We start from the raw sequence: 19,718 nt of genomic DNA, 5'->3' as shown, positions 1-19,718 counted from the left end.
TTGTATGGACAGAAGGTGCTTGAGATGCTTCTAAATGAGCTAATGCTGAAAACACCTTGGAGTTCTTAATGAAGACGTGCTTTGAGGCTTTAGTGACGCAGTCCGGCACGAGTTTGCCCATGTGGATCCAACCACCACTGAAAAGAACACTCAGCAGCGCACACAGAGGACCTCTACGAATTCTGGAATCGCCAGACAGTGGTAAGAGCTCAGAAGATAGAAAGAAAGTCTCTTGGTTATTGAGGAAGATTGATAAGAGCAGCAACCGCAGGAGATAAATCCTGGGGAGAGATATGAGTGACAAGATGGCCGCCTGAACTGAAAAGCTGAAGAGAATGGAAGCAGCACACATGAGAAATGGAGGAGTAACGATTGGCAGGCAGAGAGATTCAATAATGAATAAGTTTTGGCCCATCACATGCAAAAAGGAGAGTTGCAGGCTTCATGAGGGGATCATCAAATGAGGAGACATGCTGTGCGCTGAGGAGACGACATCCGAGCACAAGATGGCGGCCGTTGCAGAGCCGCGACCGGAGAGTGCTGTGGCGAAAAACAGCAGAGACAGCTGTAAGGGGCCGCAAAAGAGCCTCACGGCATACCTGATGCCTTCCGGTGATTTAATCCTCCGTTATCCGACATGAAGGAGATCGCGAATTGCTTGTTTCTCCCGGTTTAAGCAGAGCGCTCACGCCGACGCCGCCATCCTCGTCTGGCGCTATGGCACGCCCCCCTAGTATCATGTTCACACCATTGCTATCAAGTCACAATTCGTATTGCCATGCATGTTCTTCATAAACAGTCCTGCCGCAAAGGTTAACTCTTATCATAGAGGACAAGCCTTTGGTAGGGCAACATCACATTGTATCTCTGTTCCTTCAAAGTCCTGATCTAAATCAATGTCCAGATTTCATCACCATCATTAAGACCGTGCACTGCTGTTCTGTACTTCTGTTCATTCCGGCCTCCAGTCTGTTAAATAAGGCTTGTAAACCTGCTCGGTTACTGTGCTTCACCACCAATAAAACCAACCAAACAATGTCGTTCTCATCATGGTTGTACGCCTGATAATGCTCCTCCAATGGGGCACCTTGGGTCTTACACCTAACTCTCGATTTATATTGTAACATGCACATTTTAACCGATTGGGTTGTCTGGCCTATATAGGTCTTGCCACAGGGACATGTAGCACAATAAATAACATTTATAGTGTTGCAGTAAGAAAAGTCGTATTGAACATGTTTTTGATTGTTCATCATTCTAAATTTAGAATCCTTGGTCATGGGGCATGCTGCACAGTTTTTGCACCTAAAGTGGCCCACCAACCATGCTAACCCCATCCTCCCTCTATGGTCCTTCCTAGTGGATGTAGGTCGTGAGGATTTGACCGAATGCTGTTGTATATTCTTACCTTTCTTAAAGGCAAATAAGGGCCTAGGAATGTCTAGGTGTCTCACCAGCCTCCAGTTTCTTAAGATTTTCTTGATTGTGTTGCCTTAGGGTTATAAGTTAAGACACATGTTAAAAGGTTAGTCTCAGGCTTGAAGTTAGGATTTGACTAATCTGTGTTTATCTTCCTCCTTCAGTTACCCAGTGACATAGGTCAGCTCCTGGAGACCCAGCTTTATACACCCAGCATTTGACACCTGCTCATTTGTCCTGAAATGCTATCTGTCCCTTGGGTCTTTATAGACATGCCTTTTGAGACTTGGCTAATGATATCTCCCCAGTGGTACCTGATGAGTTCAGAAATGCCTTTTCAGGAGGAACAGAAATTGACAAGATAGACAGATTAGACTGTGGAAACCAAGCCGTGAGCACCAGTATCTTGAAAGGTATCATACCTTAATGCATTCTACTGGATTCTCTTGTCATGTTCATCCATTCTTATTGAATATGTTATTTGATGGATCCTGACTCTTTGTCAAGAAGGCGGGCTCGGCACTGGAGCGTTTTTCAAGTCAGTCTTATTATTGCCTGCTCCCAAGGCTTGTTCTTACAGGCCCCTCATTTGCACCAACAATATAGAAAATTCTGGGGCTGTTTGGGTCGTTCAGCTTATCGCCTACTGCAGCTTTTGCAGCAAGTTCAGCAGCTAGCTCTTTTCACAGTTCCAGAGATTATAATGTTGGCCACAGACGGCTGACCCCCCCACCACAATGAATTTCAATACATTTTGAGTCCCCTTCCTGACAATACATAGAACCATGCCCAGTTTGGTATGGGGCAGATTTAGATTTTTCACACTGGGGTGGAAAACCATACTTTCAGATTGGTGGGTGATGTAAATTGCTCAAAAGGATGTACCCTGCCGTTCACATCATCTGCCCCCACCCTGTTTCCTACCCATTCATACTCAAGTTTTAGCAGATCATGCTGCTATTCTTCTACAGGAAATCAGATCCCTTTTGGAAAATGTTGCCATCAAGAGGGGTGAGGGTTGTTCTTCTCGCTACTTCCTTTTGCCCTAGAAGGATGGGAGAGCTCAGAGTGATTCTGGACCTCAGTCCCCTAAATGCCTTCCTACTAAAGGGAAAACTAAAATTCTTACTCTGGCCCAGGTTCTTTCTGCCCTGCACTTAGTTTGGTGGATTGGATGGGTATTCTGGGACCTGCAGTTACACTGATGCTAGCTTCATTTTGTGTTGGGGTTGGAGCATTTTTAAATGTGCTCTTCTACCTTTCAGCCTCACCTTTGCTCCTCTTGGGTTAACTAAGGTGATGGCAGTAGTTGTGGCCAGTCTTGTCCCATCAGAGATTTATATATATTCGTGCTTTTACGACTGACTGCAAAAATGGAGGTTTGCCGCAGTCAAACACAAACCACCTTCTTTTGCATTAGCAAACTGAAGTCCCATATGAGAAATGCACAGAGGATTCTTTTCATAAGGGCTAACCTGCACACAGATGAGTACAGGCCTGTCCAAACAAGCAATGACATCAGGGCATTTGAGACATAATCTCCATATTTCTGGCTCAATTTAAGGTCTCAATGAGGGTGGATCGAAGCCTCTTTAGAATGGTGACCTGTGCATTCGGCTTGTGCGTTTTGGTACATGCAGGCTTTGCAATGGAACCTTCTTTTCCAGTGGGCACAACATCAGTGATGCCAGTCAGGAAGCATGTGCATCTTGAAAGAGACAGCCTAGTGACTTCAGTAGCTGCAGGTGGACACAAAGTTGTCTTGCAGAAGGTCATTCTACCTTCTTCCAAGGCTCAGTAGGAATGGATGCATAACTTCATGACTGGGGCAGTCCTCTGGGAACTGTGAAGATCAGAAGTCTTGTCACATGGCTGGGTTAGGCCCGGGAAAAAACGCTGGCATTTTACATACATGTTTCTTAAAGTGGCCTCCATTTTTACATGATGACTTTTGAAACACATTTGCTTGGGTGACAGTGCAGGATAAGTTTTTCTGAATCCACGTTTCTAATATTTCCACTTTTAGGCACACTATCACAACCCTTGAACATTTAATACAAGCCCTAAACTTACATTGTGCAAATGTTGTTTGTATTTTGTCGGTAAGGCAGCACAGCTATCACAAGAGGATCAACAATCTCAGCCTGGCTGAGGCCTCGGCACAGAAGTATGAATGCTGTTATTATATACACACATGCATTCCCGCATTAAAATTGGAGGAGCACTCTGCTGTCACTGCGAGGTCACTGTTTATCGGAGTCTCAGCCCAGCTGATTCCCGTTTCCCTCTCCTAGGAGCGATGTTCAAATTGTGACCAAGACAGGGTTCTGAACACATTCACCCACAGGTAATGGGGCATTAAATCATCAAGTAAGGGCTTTAGGCATATCACCTGCCATAGGCAACTAGGTTAGGGAGCGCATAGTAGGAGTACACTATACACCGTACTTATATGCCAGCATATATACACTTCTTTAGCACAATGGTTGAATTGTTTATTATTTTCACTGTTCTCATATTTTTAATCACTCATCTATTTCTGTCTATTAATCATTGCAGAGTGTATATGTTGCACAAGAATCACAATGGTTTAATAAATATTGAAATGCCTCTTCATGTATTTCTTGTGTATCTCGTTGGGTATGCACAAGTGATTGAGTGAAAAGGTTCTCAATCTTTAGGGAGTCAGGGTTGTCATGTCCTGAGTTTGCCCAATCCATTTGTTACCTTCTAAGGTTTTGGGGTACTCACCACACTGTGAGCTAGCAGGACGATAAGCCAGCATATCTTGAGGGGGTGCATAGAATCAGTCTGGCACCATCTCAACATTTATGTTGTTCAACAAACGCAAAGTTTTGACTGAGAATTTAGAAGCTGTACAACAGCCTGTCATTTCCAATGGAGAAAAAGCTCCACATCAGTGTCCTGAACCTTCGTTCCATCCAGCTAGCTCTAAAGGTTTTTCTCCTGTCATCAGAGAAAAGGTGGTGCAGGTCCTGAAGGACAATACGGCCACCGTATTCTGCTACAACAAGCAGAGCAGCATGATATCTTGGATCTTACACCTGAGGCATTGAACTGTTGGAGATGGCTGGACCATCAAGGGATATGTTTGGTATCCACTTATTTCGCAGTATCACTCAATGCCAGGGCAGTTGAGCTCAGCAAACGTCAACTGGCAGACCAGAAATGCCATCCTTTATTGTCATTGGGGCTTGCCATTACTTGATCTTTTCACCTTTGTCTAGAATACAGAGTTTTCTGTTGATTGCATACTGGAATTCCCTCCAGAAGGAACCCTAAGGGACACATTCCACTGGCAGTGTACCACAGGAGCTTTCCACAGCTGCTTCTCTTGCATCAGGCTTTCAGGACGATCATGACAGACCAAGCACAAATCATCATGATAACTACTGGCGTTTGGGATAGAACAGTATGGAATTCCAACCTCTTGAGTCTGAGAATTTGCCACCTGTTCATTTGTCTTTTTGAGAGGACTTCCTGTCTCAGCAACAAAGTAGGATCAGGCATCCAAATCGCCACATTCTACACCTCCGTGCTTGAAGACTGAGTGGTGACAACTTTACAGGTTCGATTTTCATCCTGTAGTCGTAGAAGTCATTCTTTCAACTAAATCCATCTAGTCTTTGTGTTGGGAAAGATTTGTTGCATGGTGTGGAGACTGTCAGTTTATTCCTCTACTGGCCAAGTTATCTGACATGTGGTTCTGTTCCTCTTTGGCTCACCAAGCCTTTGCAGTGGACACAGTTAAAGGTCATATGTTGGCCCTTTCAGACTTTTTATGCCTGCCTTACCAACCTTCCTTATGTAAGCCACCCATTGTGATGAAGTTTCTGAAGAGTTTCATGCATGTTTCTGCCAAAGCCTTTTATTTTGCCTTAGTGGCACCATCATGTCCCTAATGTGCACACAGATCGAATCCATGCATAGTTGCTATGTATGGTTCCTTACCATAAAGACAATCTTTCTTATTACTAACACTTCACTTGCTATGTCACTGGACTACAGGCCCTATCAGTGCAGCCTCCATACTCTACGTTCTTTCCTAACAATTTGGTGCTGAGAATTTGGGCCATTCCATGTAGGTCAGTACATCACTCTTCCTACTATTTTATTCCACCACATTGTTCTTGTGCTCAGGAGGGCAGTGTTTATACATTTAGTTCACAAAACATTACCATGTAGTTGACCAGCTTTACTGGGGCTAATAAGAGAAAGGAGATGCAGAAACTGACCCAATTTTGGTGGATAGTCCTGTGCGTTTAGACATATTATTCCCACAGCAAGAAGAAACTTCCAGAGGGCGTACAAGCTCAATCCACAAGGGCCAAAGTTGACTCAACAGTATTAGCAGGGGATATCCCTACCCTAGGCATATTCCTGGCTGTTCCAGGGTGCATTGACCAAGTGCAATTTACGGTTCTGCACAACTTTTTGGTGTGAGTCTACTACTCAGACCATCCACCTTTTGGGAGATGCTATTAAATAAATAGTGACTCATTATTTTAACATACATATCGATTATGTGGACATCATTTTTAGGTCTCTCCAACTAACCAGTGCATGAGCTGTTTTTTTGTGAGACAGATGGTTAACTTACAATTCGAGACATCAATTTGGTTGGCTTTATTGTTCTCATTTGCTTGCTTTTCATTTGTAAGTTTGTGTGGGCAGTCCTTCCACTTTTTGTGCTTGTCCCTCCCCTGACACATGGACGCATTACTTGTGCCCTTCCACTTTTCAAGCATTCATTTTTTCTTTAAGTACGAAGACAGTGCATGTGTTTTCCAGCTGTCTCTCTCGTGTTCTTCTTGTCCTCTGTCTGGTGTGGTCAATGTTCCTCTTTCTCACCCATGTGTTTCTCGCTGCCAGCTCCACATTGCTCTCTCTTGCCCGTTTGGTCTTCTCCCACCCATGCCCTCCATGTTACTTCCACCTCCCAACCACGCCCTGTGCACTGCTTCTGACCCTACCTGTGTCCTCTGTTGCTTTGGCCCCAACTGCCCCTGGGTTGCTTCAAACCCCCCCTCCCCCGCCCCCCTTACCTCCCCCGTGCTCTCCGTGTTGCTTCTGCCCTCCCCCCCACACCCCATTGTTGGCTCTGCCCACCCTTTACTTCCACCCACCATGTTGTTTTCCCACCCCAAAAAACTTTTGCATGTTTTTTTTTTTCCTTTTTAGTTAGGGATTCAACTGGATTAGTAATTAAAAAGAAAAAAAACATCATTTTGTAGGTGCAAAATGACCGGCCCGGCTGCAACAAAGGTGGTTTGTTTAATTCTTTAGTCAAGCTGCACAACATCGGGGAGGCTATGCTGTTTGGGTAAAAAAAAAACATTGGCAAAGACAGTAGGTCGCAAGGGCGAGACTATTGGCTTTGCCAGTGTTTTTTAATAAACATGTTCTAGTTGAAATGTTAGGCAGTTGTCCTCTCTAAATATAAACCTTTTGTTAATGACAGCGCTTCACTAACTCTAATTTTATACATTGGCAAATCTACAGTTTTTAATTAAAATTTGCTCTTAACTTTTGAAATTTTAAGCCTACATTTAACAAAATATATATTTAAATCTTGGTCATATTGCTTGTAAATTGTAAATGTAATGTCAATTGATACTTGTATAGCGCACTACTCACCCACAAGGGTCTCAAGGCGCTTGTACGAATACCGCTGTGGAACTCATCCTGGCTTTCCCTGTGAGGCGTCCACTCCTGGGCACCCCCAAGGTGGAGGCCAGGCATCCTTAGGGAGCCGTTGTGGAGATTAAGCAAGCTATTGCCCAGAGTTGCAGAGTGGGACACCATGATTGGAATAGGCACCGAGGCAAGAATTATCACGTCTGTGGAATTTTGAGCCCAAGACCCGTCGAGGCGGGGAATTGAACCCTGGTCCTGGGCTACACCTCTGCATCAGGGTCTGCCGCTCTAATCATTGAGCCACACTTCACCATGCTTGTGTTTTCCTTGTGTTTAACTACCGTGTCCATAAATGCATTTAGTATAACATTAGTTCTATTTTTACAACAGTTGTACTATGCTACCGAAAACAGGTACACAAACAATATTTCCTTTCATTTAAGAGGACAGGCCGGGTAAAGCCTGCTTCAAATAACACCGTCTCCAGTGGGTGCCACAGGCAGAGGGGGTGCTCTCAGTTATAGAGACTGGGTTCTAGCTCCCAGCTGAGTATTTCTTACCCCCCATAAACTCACCTGATCCTGCTCAAGCTGCTGTTGGAAAACACCTGAAACTACAGCTACATCTGCAGTTCTCTTGGCAGAGCAGCAGTTGTTCTTTGAGACGAACAAACGGGCTAGTCTACCCACCATTGACCTGCTTTTTAAGCTCATTCAGGCATTAATTCAGACATTCATTTGCAGCCTTGCTTTATACTGTATTGGGGAGCATATTCTCTTGTATCTTTAAAGAGAAAGAAATATCTGCCCTGCCTTCTTTTTTGCTTTATGCGAGATAACATATATAACCCTGGTGTGTCCCAACTATTGAAACAAAGGTAGCAAGAAAAGGCTTTTATGGATTAGAGAGTGGAATTAAGTGGTGCATTGGAAATTGATGTTCCTGTGTACAGAGAAGCTTGCTCATCTGCCAGGCTCTCTCCATCTTGCATTTGACTCACGTGGGCGCATGAGGACTTCACTCCAAAGACACACACTCTCCAACTAAATGCACAACTTCTGTGTCACCTGTGTGTCATTTTCAAAATTCATGTACAGCAGAAACTAGTGCTGACAATCTTGGCCATCCAGGAGTCCATGTTAACCGGTTCTTGTTTCTCACAGATGATAGCGAAGCATTGAAATTTCAATAAGCTCCACAGCCCAACCATGCTGACCTATGACAAGTTCACCCTGTACTTAAGCTGCTAACATGGAGTATCATTACATTGAATTCCCTTAAATCCGTCCTTATCTCAAACCAAGTTTAGTAGACTCCAGACTTTCAGATTTAGTAAAAACGAATGTCATTATTTGCAGTGTCTGAAATCCTGGGTACATATCCAAGTGACTTCTGCCGCCTCTTTCATAACTGCATTCCACAACAGCTGATCATTTCGAAATTCACTTTAATGGTTTATTAAAGGATATTATAAGAAATATGTCTGCATATCTTTTATATTTTACTGCTTAATGGCCCTTCCTCGTGCTCTAAAATAGAGAAATAAAAATGTATCCATCTTAAACATTTTTGTGACCATTAGAAGAACATCGCAGTGTTTGAAAGGGTACGTTTAATTGAAGATATGCAGATGCCAGTCAGCTGCTGCACAAATCTTATTATAATTCTTTTATTAAATGAATCCATTTGATGAGCTATTGTGAATATCTAGAAGCCCTTAATTATTACTTGTGGTTAGCACACAAAATACAATATAACAAGTGGTAACATGTGTAGTACAAGACACGTGCCATTGAAAACCTCTTATTATCGTGAATGTACGCTGAGTAGTAATCCTCCAAGTAGATTTTCTGAAAACGCTAAAAAGTGAAACATGCTTTTTTCTCACCCTAATCAGCTCCCATTATATATGGATTGCTCTCATTAATACACTGAATTTCCATAAATATTAACTATATATGATCTGAGAACTACTCCCTTATTAGTACGTTCCCCTTCAGAAATGTGTGTTTGCAGTTATATCTATAGTGTCACTGAGAATGTATCCGTATAAAGCGCAAAGATTTGGAAATGGCAAGCCTTCTGTGCTTGTTAGGGTAAGTATAAGGACTTGTTTGTAGTGCATCATATGCTGTAGTCCATAAGGTGGTCCTGTAATGCAGTCAAGGACCTTGTATTTTCCATACTATTCTACTTGTTAAATGTCTGTTAATTGTCGTATGATGTTATTTGATGGTTATCATTCCATCCGGATCAATCGTTTCTGCTGGTTGAAAGAAAGATCAGGATACGAAAGCCATGCATAATGTAGTCTGCCTCCAGGTATTATTTGAGTGATGCCCCTTCCCTTTATTTTGTGGTTTCTTTTTCAAAGAGTTTTCAAGAGCTGGAAACGTGGGTCTTGCTAATGATGGTTTAGGTTTACTTTGACTTATTGGGCTTGTCCCTGATGAGTTAAAAACGTCATCAGTTCTCTTTGAGCGTTGTTCACAACAATTTCTGAAATCTGCCATTAGTTCTGTAGTCTTGGTAGGGCAGAAACTAGCTTTGTTTCCTGTTGTGTTGATGCCAAAATTAGCGCAAGCGTTTGTAAAACAAATGTATTAAATATGTTGAGGAAGTCCTTACGAGGCTCTGTCATTAATGTGACTTTTCTGGTATAGAAAGCAGTAATTTAGTGGGGAATTAGTTCAGCCACAAATGGTGGGTAAGGCCTACTATCTCACAGTTGAAAATGTAACTGAATCTGAAAGTTTGAATGCAATCACCTAGATTTGGGAACTCAATGTTTTATTTGTTTATACACTTCAGAGTTCTATAACACCATCGAGAACAGGCAATGTTTTGCACTTTGAAGTTCCTACAAGAGCACTCAAAGTCAAAGTCAAAATATGTTTATTTAGACCATTTAATCTATAAACCACAGTTCCACCTTTATCATTTAAAATCACATAACACAAATTCATATTCTTAACAGTAAAATTTATCCTAAAAACAACCTTTATACAATTTAAAACCAAATTTCATTTGGATTATAGGACTATTGGCTATTTTGGGTCTCCAGACAGATCAGGAACTTATATACCCCCTGCATATATTTCCCGATAGCTATCGCAATGTCAAGATTTTCCATGTCAACTAAAAGCTCCCGTGCTTTAGTGCGATCCTCAACCTCATATTTTAAAAATATCGGGCGGAGAAACTGTTTACGTAAATTTAAAAACATGTAACAATCCAGCAAGATGTGCAAAATATCACATTTCATTCCTAGTTTACACACACATTTACCATCAGGATGCATTAGGGCAGTTTTTATTGCACTATTTGTAAATATCGGATTAATACCTATTCGTAATTTAAAGACTTCTGTTCTTATCCAACGGTTTGGTAGTAAGTCTATATATGGAAAGTTAGAGTCTTTCTCCCATCCTGAGCTCATAAACTTTACAGAGTCTTTCTCTTTCAGATACATTTGGTCTGTCGCCCTAGAAATTTCTTTACCATGCACTTTAAGAACATTCTTTATAACATTAATTTGGAGTGTCATAGGGTCGATGTTCACATTCAAGTAATCACAAATGGCCAGGAGTTTCCTTCTTGTTGCCTTCGCCCACTTTAACTCACTAGTCTGAATTTCTTTCATACACCATTGTGATACCTTAGTGACTTCCCCCTGACCCAAACGGTTCCAGAATCTGAGGAGACTCATCTGCACCTGAACATTCCATGCGGTTAGGCCCAATTCTACTCTAACTGCCTGGATCATTGCCGACCCAGGGAGGGACAGCAAGGCTTTTAAACATTTTCCCTCCTCTTTATCCCAGGTGCTTTTCCCATCGAAGCAGAGAACTTCAGCCCCATATTGGAATTGTGGCGGAACCATAGCTTTGAAGGCAGTCAAGAGAGGTTTATGTGACATATCGCCATAGCTATGGTTGAATCTTTTCAACCCGCATACCGCTAAATGCGCTTTTAGTTTCTGCGCTTCCAAATGGGAATCCCACTTCAGAGACCTTGTGAACCAAATCCCGAGGTATTTATATTCACTTACAGTTTCTAGCTTGGTTTGGCCCAAGTACCAGCTAAACTTCGTGCTCTTCTTCCCAAAACATAGAATTTTTGTCTTATCCATGTTTACTGTAAGTCGCTTTGCGATAGAATATTCATTGAATACATTTAACTTCCTCTGAAGCCCCACCTCTGTTTGATCCATTATTACAAGGTCATCTGCGTACAACAGACAGGACAGATGCTTACCATTTATTTTAGGGCTCGCTCCTCTGGCAGTACCCAGGAGAAGGGGCAAGTCTGCTAAAAATATGGCAAAAAGTAACGGGGCCAGAACACAGCCTTGCCTCAACCCATTATTTATCGGTATTTGCATTGTAAGGCCGCCAGAGGTATCTTTAATCACCCGTGCCCAGTTATGGCTATGCAATTCTTGGATAATTAACAAAAGATCCGCCGGAACATCATACTTTCTCAATGTCTCCCACAAACAGTCCCTATCCACCAAGTCAAAGGCTGCTCGAAAGTCCACGAAGCAACAAAACAATTTGCCCTGCTGCTCCATGGACTTCCTGGCTACAGCCCAAAGTGCGAAGCAGTGATCAATAGTGGAGTGCCCCTCCTTGAAGCCACCTTGCTCTATTGGAACTATTGACTGCCGCTCCACCCATTCTTTCAATTTTCCCAGGACTATTTTAGAGAATACCTTTTCCCCGATGTCTAATAGGTTAATTAACCTATAGTTCTTAGGGTCTTTCTTTTCTCCTTTTTTATGCAAGGGTCTAATTATGGCACCTCTCCAGGATTTAGGGAAATGACCCAAAGCCAGGATTGCCACAAACATGTGGGATAAAAATCCAGCCCACCAATCTATCTGGGTTTTAATTAGGATGGCGGGAAGATTATCTGGACCTGCTGCACGTGATAAGTTTAATTTTTTAATAGTTTCTCTCACTTTCTCTATAGAGAAGTCTGGTATTAAACCTTCTACATCCCTTATCCGAGTTGATCTATTCTTCTCGCTTTCCGGGGACTTTTTAGCATTATAAAGGTTACTTAAATAGTCTACCCATGCTGCCTCCTCCACAACGCAGCTCATAGTACCCGGTACCCTTCCTGCAGCATCCTGTATCAACCTCCAGAATCCTTTTATATTTTTATTTTCAATTGTTTCTAAAAGGTTTGCCCAGCATTCTTCTTTAAAAATCCCTTTCTGCTTCTTTACTAGGGATTTATACTCCTTCTTCAACCCAAGCAAGAGCTCCACATTCCCAAGGTCATAGCTGATCCTCTGGCGTCGCTCTAATTTTCGTATCACACTTTTTTTACTCTGACATTCCTGATTAAACCACTTGGACTTTCCTTTCTTGGGTTGTGCAATTGCCTTGACTTGTTTCTTATCATTTAGGTACACTCTTATACACTGCACCGCCTGTACTATTATATCCTCATACCATGCCACCTGATGCCCTTCGAACCTTTCCTTTGATAAGTTTTGTTGAAAACTTACCAGTTTCTCCACATACTCATCCGTCAGTCTTGTGGACATGCGTTTGGGATACTCCACACTTTGGGGGATTACCCTTTCACCAGTGCCCAATATTCCACCTACAATTTCACAAAACAATGCATTGTGGTCGCTATCTCTGCGCTTAATAACATAGAATTGTTTTACCAATACATAGTTCCACGCCTGGATAAATATATAGTCTATAGGGCAATGTTGGTTTCCCACTCTAAAGGTCTGTGTAGCAGGTCGATCAGTATCCTTCCTGCCGTTCAGGCATATTAAACACTTTGACCCCAAGAACTTTCCAAGAACTTCATCCTGGTTAGACGTTGGACATAATGGGAAATTTGCTGGATCTATGTTATAGGCACTCAACATATCCTCGAACCAATGATCCAACCTTCCAAAATTTAATTTGTGATTAAAATCGCCCATTATTACCAAAGTATCCTTCCCATACTTTTCTGTCAAGTCAATTATATCCTTTTTAAAGAGGCTTAATTCTCTCTAGAGCACTCATTAGAATACCTTTTTGCTGGAATGGAGCACAGGACTCCGATACGCCTTCCACTTCTGGCTCTCCTGAGTTCTGAAGGAGATCAAGAGTGATAGGACTGAAGTCATCCTAGCGGATCCGGATTGGGCCAGGAGAGTGGGGACGTTCTGGGCATGATGAACTATCGTCTGATTAGACTGCTACATTGTGAGGACCTCTTGTCTCAGCAACAGTGTTGGAACTCAACTCAATTCAACTTAGTCTACACCTACATGTATTTTTTAGGTTGAGTGATGGCAATTAGCTGCACTGGGTTTGAAGTCATAAGTGGTGTATCTCATCCGTGCCACAAGATGTCCTTCCACAAAATCCATTTATGTTGAGCACCAGTGCAAATTTGTGACTTGGTGGGGTGTTCGCAACACCGAAACCTACAGACAAAGCTGTTGGATGGCCTTTTGTTTGTTTTGTCTTTCACCCAGCAAGGCCTTGCAGTGGATACCCTCAAAGATAATTTGCTGGCCCTTAAGGACTCAACTCCCTTGTTAAGATTACCTGTTGTGATGATGTTTATGAAAGGATTGATACGTTTCCTGCCAAGCCATTTATGATGCTACAGTGACCTCTACCTTTACATGTTAGCTGCTCTCTGAGTCTCCTGACAATCTATCTCATTGTAGTTACATCAGCTTGTTGCATGAGTGAACTTCAAACACTTCCAGTGCCCCTGCCCTGCACCCACCTTTTCCCAGACAGATTTGTGCCGAGACCTCGAACTACCATCCTATCAAAAGTTGTGACTTCCTTTCACATTGACCAATCCATCCCTCTACCAGTGTTATTTGCACCCCCTCACCTCTCAAAAAAGGAGGAGAGGCTCCATCGTTTTGCCCTCAAAAGGGCTTTTCATTTTTACATTGATCATACCAGGAACCATCGAATGACTAACATCTTTTTGTGGGGTTCTCAGGAGTGAAGAAAGTGAAAGGGGTGCAGAAGAGGATTGGTTCGAGGTGGATAGTCCTCTGCATTAAGATCTGCTATGTACTGGCCAAGAAATAGCTTCCAGAAGGTCTGAGAGCCCATTTCACCAGGGCTAAGCTGCTACCTCTGTGCTGACCCGCAAATAACCTTGTTCTTGACATCTGTCATGCTGCGATGTGATTGGCAGTCCATACTTTCACGCAGCACTACTACCGTGACAGCCATGTCTAGCTAGAAAGTCATAATACAGTCTTGGTCCTACAAACCCACTCCACAGATCCTCCACCTATCTAGTCTGAGGAAAGGAATCTGTAATTGGAGGTATCTATTAAAATAACAGGTTACTTACCTTCTGTAACATTCTCTCTGGTGGATACTCTAACCATAGATTGCTTGCTGCTCTCCCACCTCCCCATAATGTGATGTGATCTCTTTCTAACATCTATAAAGGCCCTAATATAGTATTCAGCTTGCCTTTACCAACTGTTGTTAATGTACTGCAACTGAGGATGTGGAAAGGGTAAAGAGAAGAAAATGATGTCTGCGTTCAGGGGTGGCGCTTATAGGTGGCTCTTCTCTGCCTCTATTTTGGGTGGTATGTAGTGTAAAGCCGCACGGTACCAGCTAGCGGCAGACAAGAGCACTGCAATGAAAAAATCTCCAAAGGAGAAACTTATGCTCTCCTGCACTGCTCTTTCATAAAGTCACAGAACTGAATAGGAACAGCAAGCAGTACATGGAAATATTAAAAAATATACACATCGTAATGATATTAAGGAAGACATTTTTTATCATTATTAACTATAAGGAGCAGCTCTGCTTAGGCTCAAAATGTGTGCACCTAAGAAACGTCAGGACCATGTTAAGTTCCCACCGAAGTATCACAAATAGTTTTGAAAGGAAACATGTCAAACTTCATTATGTTATTTGGATTTGTAGAAGACGGCTAATCAGCCGTGAGGGTATCCGGGTGCTGAGTAAGGCAGTCCAGACCAAAGCTCAAGTATATATTCAAGGGATCTATAAGTATGCTCCTTTACAGACGAGATGCTGGGAAGTGTGACTTTTTGGTTGATTCTCCTGAAATCCACTCAATAGCCACTCTTCATCATGCTTTGAAGCTCTGAGTCTTAAACCTCCCACCACCTTCTCAACAAATTAATGCAGGTTTTAGTGTAAACCAGGATGTGACTGCTCACAACTCTTCCCCCTAAATTGGACATCCCTCTTCCTAATGCTCTTCACCATTGTCATGCCTTCATAATTCCATCCGCATTCCCATCTCAAGTATAAGGCCAACGCTAAGTGGAATTACCGAGAACTTCTTATCATGTGCTCTGCTTTTGCCTATTCCCCTTCTTGAAAAGCACAGATGAAGAAGTAGCATGTGACAATCATGAAAACCACATCCTTGAATTGTATACACAGATAGACCCATTATAGCGAAGTCATAATATGGATGATGAACTATTCTAAAGGTCCTTGAGGTAGACTTCTGAATATGTCACGTTAGGGGGTTTGTTGAGCGCTTGGTTACACCAGATGGAGTGTTCCTGTGCTAAGATTCCACCAACAAAGGACTATAAATCCTACTCTACCTCTACAGTCCATTGCCAGAGCAGTTGTGCCTGATCTTCAATTTTGTTTCGGAATCAAACTTCAGATGGTTCCATTCTCAGATCATAGGGCATAGAGTTCCAGAGTCTGTCAGCCAAGAATCTGAAAGAGCTACCTCCCATGTGCATTCTGTTAACTCTGGGTATCGCAGTCATTGCAGTCCCTGAGGTACTGAGATGCCTGTTAGGAAGGTAGGGTTTAATCAGGAGAAAAAGGTTGCGCGGGCCACTCTGATTTAGGATTTAATGACAGAAACAGAGTACTTTAAAGGATACTCTTTGCTTTATAGGGAACCAGGGAAGTTGAGCAAGTCCTGTGCTTATGAGAGAATGTTTTGGAACATTCAACCAACAACATTCGAGCATCAGCATTTTGCACCCTTTGAAGCATTCCCAACCTGCCTTTGGAAACCCCTAGGTTGAGTACATTACAGTAGTCAAACCGGGATACCAGCAGGACCTGGACTATTTTCTTCTTAGTTGAGCCCGGAAGGAGCCCCAATATTTTTGGGAGCAACTTTAGTTTCCCAAAGCAGGTACCAACAGTAGCGGAGATCTGGCTACCAAAGGATAGGGCAGAGTTTAACATGATACCAAGGTTTTTCACCTTGGATTTGGGAACAGGTAGGGGGCCCACCTCAATAGGCCACCACACGGAAGACCATACTGAGGGTTGTTTCCCTACCACCAGGACTTTCGTTTGGTCTGTATTTAATCTTAGACAGCTGGAGTCAATCCATTCAGTGAGGTCCACCAAGCAGGTCTTATCATTTGACCGCAGAACTGCTATTGTCTTGGGCTTAGGTGATGATCAGTTGAGTGGTCGTCAGCATAAGACACAATCCTCACTCCCTGGCGCTCAATCACATCTGCCAGAGGACGCATATACAAGTTTAACAGGGTCGTACTGAGTGCGGATCCCTGTGGCAATTCCTACTGCAAGGAGATGACTTCAGAGGTGCAGAGATTCTGAATCACCTTAAAGGTGCAGTTGTGCAGAAAATCTGTAAACCATTCGACGGCTAGTCCCCTGATACCCTAATTCCATGGCCGCCCTAGTAAGAGGTCATAGGAAATGGTCTCAAAGGCCACACTTATGTCTAGCCTGAGTAGAGCAGCAGTTTTGCCTCCATCTGCAGAAAGACAGTGAGACTCTGAAGCTAACAAGAAGGCGGATTCAGTGCTGCAATGCGGTTTGAAGCGTGACTGGGTCACATGAAGGAGCTTCTCATCTATAAACTTAATCAGTTGTTGGTTTACATGTTTTTCAGCTACTTTAGCAAAGAACAGTAGCAGAGGTATCAGTCTCCGTTTCTCTGGCTTTGCTGTCTCTAACGTGGGCTTCTTGCTTCCGGTCTCATGGCACCCGGCACATTGTAAAGGATAAATTGAGCAACTTGCCTTGTGTTGAGTCCATCGCCACTATTCTTCGTTTCAGCATCGCCAATAAGACTGGATCCAATGGGAATGGCTGCGAGGGGGCAGGTTTCCCCCCACAGAAACACTGTCTATGCTAAAGGAGCTTTCCAGTGGAAAAGAGGATAACATTCTGGAAGAGGGAAATCTGTAGTTCCTAGCTTTTATGGGAAAGAGACTTAGATGGTAGAAATTTTTCGGAGAAGAAGTATGCAACTTGATTACGATTCGATTGTAGGGGTCATAACATAAGAAACACGTTGTAGGCACATAAGCGATTTGACTATTCTAAAAATCTCACTGTAGAAGTTTTTTGCCGCCTCAATCTGCTTGGGCAAAGAATTTGATCTGGGGAGTATCTGATCTGTCTGTGATATTCCTTAAGAGCGTTAAGATATTGTCAGTGATCCGATAGCGCCTATGCCACGGACGTTCAAGACACTTACATGCCATTTTCCTAAGTGAGAGATCCTCCTCGAACTATTCTGCAGTAGGTCTAGAGTGGATGAAGATCTGTGTTTTCAAAGGGGCCATGGAGTCAAAATCCTCCTTAATCCATACTGTCACCTGCTGATTGGCAGCCTAGGGACATGTGTCTAGGAGTGGAGGTGCAAGAGTCGTAGCTGCCGCAAAGGCAGATGCGTAATAAGCGACCATTTGCAGTATTTAATTTGGTATGCTGGGTGGGGGCCAAAATTAAAAAAGTATGCCAGAAATCTGGAAAGGGATCGGGAACTGATCTGACCATGCAGTGGGAATAGGAGGGGCTTCCCTTACCTGGGCCGAATTAGCAAAGATAAGATCGAGAGTATGGCCCTGAGTATGAGTGGGGGCTAGCACTAGCTGGTGGAGGTTAAGCAACCTCAGGTCCTCCATAAGGCGAGCAGCTGTGCAACAGTCCGAATCATCAAAGGACAGGGTGAGGTCACCTAAAATTAAAGAAAATTGGGATAGCGCAGGGAATACAATGGAATAGTGTCCAGTAAGGCAGTCCTAAATGGAGAGGTCGGTCCAGGAGGACAATATATCAAAGGATCTGTAAGAGAGCTACTACTCATCAGGGACCAAGAAAAATAGGCCGCCTCTCAGTCATTTTATCTTTTCTTCCTTGTGAGACTGCAGCCAAAGTGTGAGGCTTTAAAATCAAAGCCAACCTGATGGAATTTAAGAATCCGACTGCTCTCTTGACCACAGCCCCTGTTGGAACTGTCAGATAAAATTACTGTAAATTGAATAAATAAAACTGCTCACTCAATTTATATATATAAAGCAAGTCAATGCCTTGTGCAGTTTGTAATCCTAGGACAGAACTTCTTCTTTAAGATCATTTAAACCAGAAGGTAGTAATTATTGTCTATAATAGACACATTGATTCTGGTGGATGGCCTTTAAACAACCTTTTTTTTAGCGTTTTCTTTTAAATTTCCGGCGACTATCATAATGTTATTTTCTTAATACTCACCTTTTGAAGTCCTAGATGGATGTGGAAGTCCTTGGTGTTGTATTTTAAGGTATCTTTGTGAAAGGAAAGAGATGGTTTAGTCATTTGTGATGCCTACTTCATTGGTCCAGAAAGGATTTTGTTATGTGGTTCCAGCGGTGTACTGTGCCCCCAAACCACAGGTTTGAAGGGCTTTTGGGGCACTTTCAACAGATACCAGACCTAGATATTTTTAGACACATTATACTTGTCTGTATCCTTTGAAGTAAGTTTTTAGCAAGCTCTGCCATTCAGGCAGTATCACTTTGTAGAATATCTTACAAGATTCTGCATTCTTCACTCATGTTTTTATCTAGCTCATGAGGAATTGTTTTAGTACACTGTGCTATGAACCCCAATATAGGCCTAAGTAGCAATACAACCTTTTTCCTACATTTGTCCTACCTTGCTCTACATAACTGTTCTGGCACTGACCTTTGACCTATTAATCTGCTGAATAAATGTTGATCAGCTTTCTCCAAAACTGGCCTCATTTATTATGCATGAGGATTCCTAGTGTCTTATCTTAATCCAATTCCCAAGACATACACAGCAGAATTACCATCTTCTGTAAAATAACTCTGTACAAAAGTCACAGCTAACGTCATCCTTGGACGACAGTCCACTATACATAATGGTAAGCCATTACATATCTAGGTAGAACCCCTGAGAGTAGTTTGTGGTTAATAAAGAGCCACATCTTCGCTGGGGAACCACAGTAGTAGCTTTCATGCTGACACTAGACGCAGAGGTTCCGGCCTGCAGAAGCTCCAGCATGCAGTGGTCTGACATCCCTTGTGGGGTGTCCAACTCTATACCAGCACGGGGTCCTTCGTTTTCTCCCATCAGGTAATGGGGTTGGCTCTTTACTAGGAGATTCTTGGCTTTACACCCACATACATGGTAGGTACACTTAGATAAGGTTTGCATCATAGAAATACTCTTGATTACTGCCATGAATGTATATGCCTCATATATTTACTTTTTTATCACCATGGAGAATTCTACCTTTTGTTTACTCTTGCGATGCTTGTAATCTTATATCTCTGTTTCTGTTTAATGATTGTCAAAGCAAACATGTTTTATACTAGAATAACGCTGGTTCAATAAATGCTTATGGAAAACGTCCCC

The 19,718-nt window shown here is 42.7% G+C and overlaps 1 protein-coding gene across 11 annotated transcripts in view; it reads left to right on the top strand.

Annotated features, from left to right (window-relative positions):
* The window catches only part of PHF14 (PHD finger protein 14), a 1,195,141-nt gene that overhangs the window by 570,642 nt on the left and 604,781 nt on the right, over positions 1–19,718 (top strand). The window lies entirely within an intron of this gene.

This window comes from Lissotriton vulgaris, chromosome 10 (assembly GCF_964263255.1).
Source record: "Lissotriton vulgaris chromosome 10, aLisVul1.2, whole genome shotgun sequence".
NCBI classification, from domain to species: domain Eukaryota; kingdom Metazoa; phylum Chordata; class Amphibia; order Caudata; family Salamandridae; genus Lissotriton; species Lissotriton vulgaris.
The sequence above is the reverse complement of the archived record's forward strand: the minus strand, read 5'-3'. Positions and strand labels throughout refer to the sequence as shown.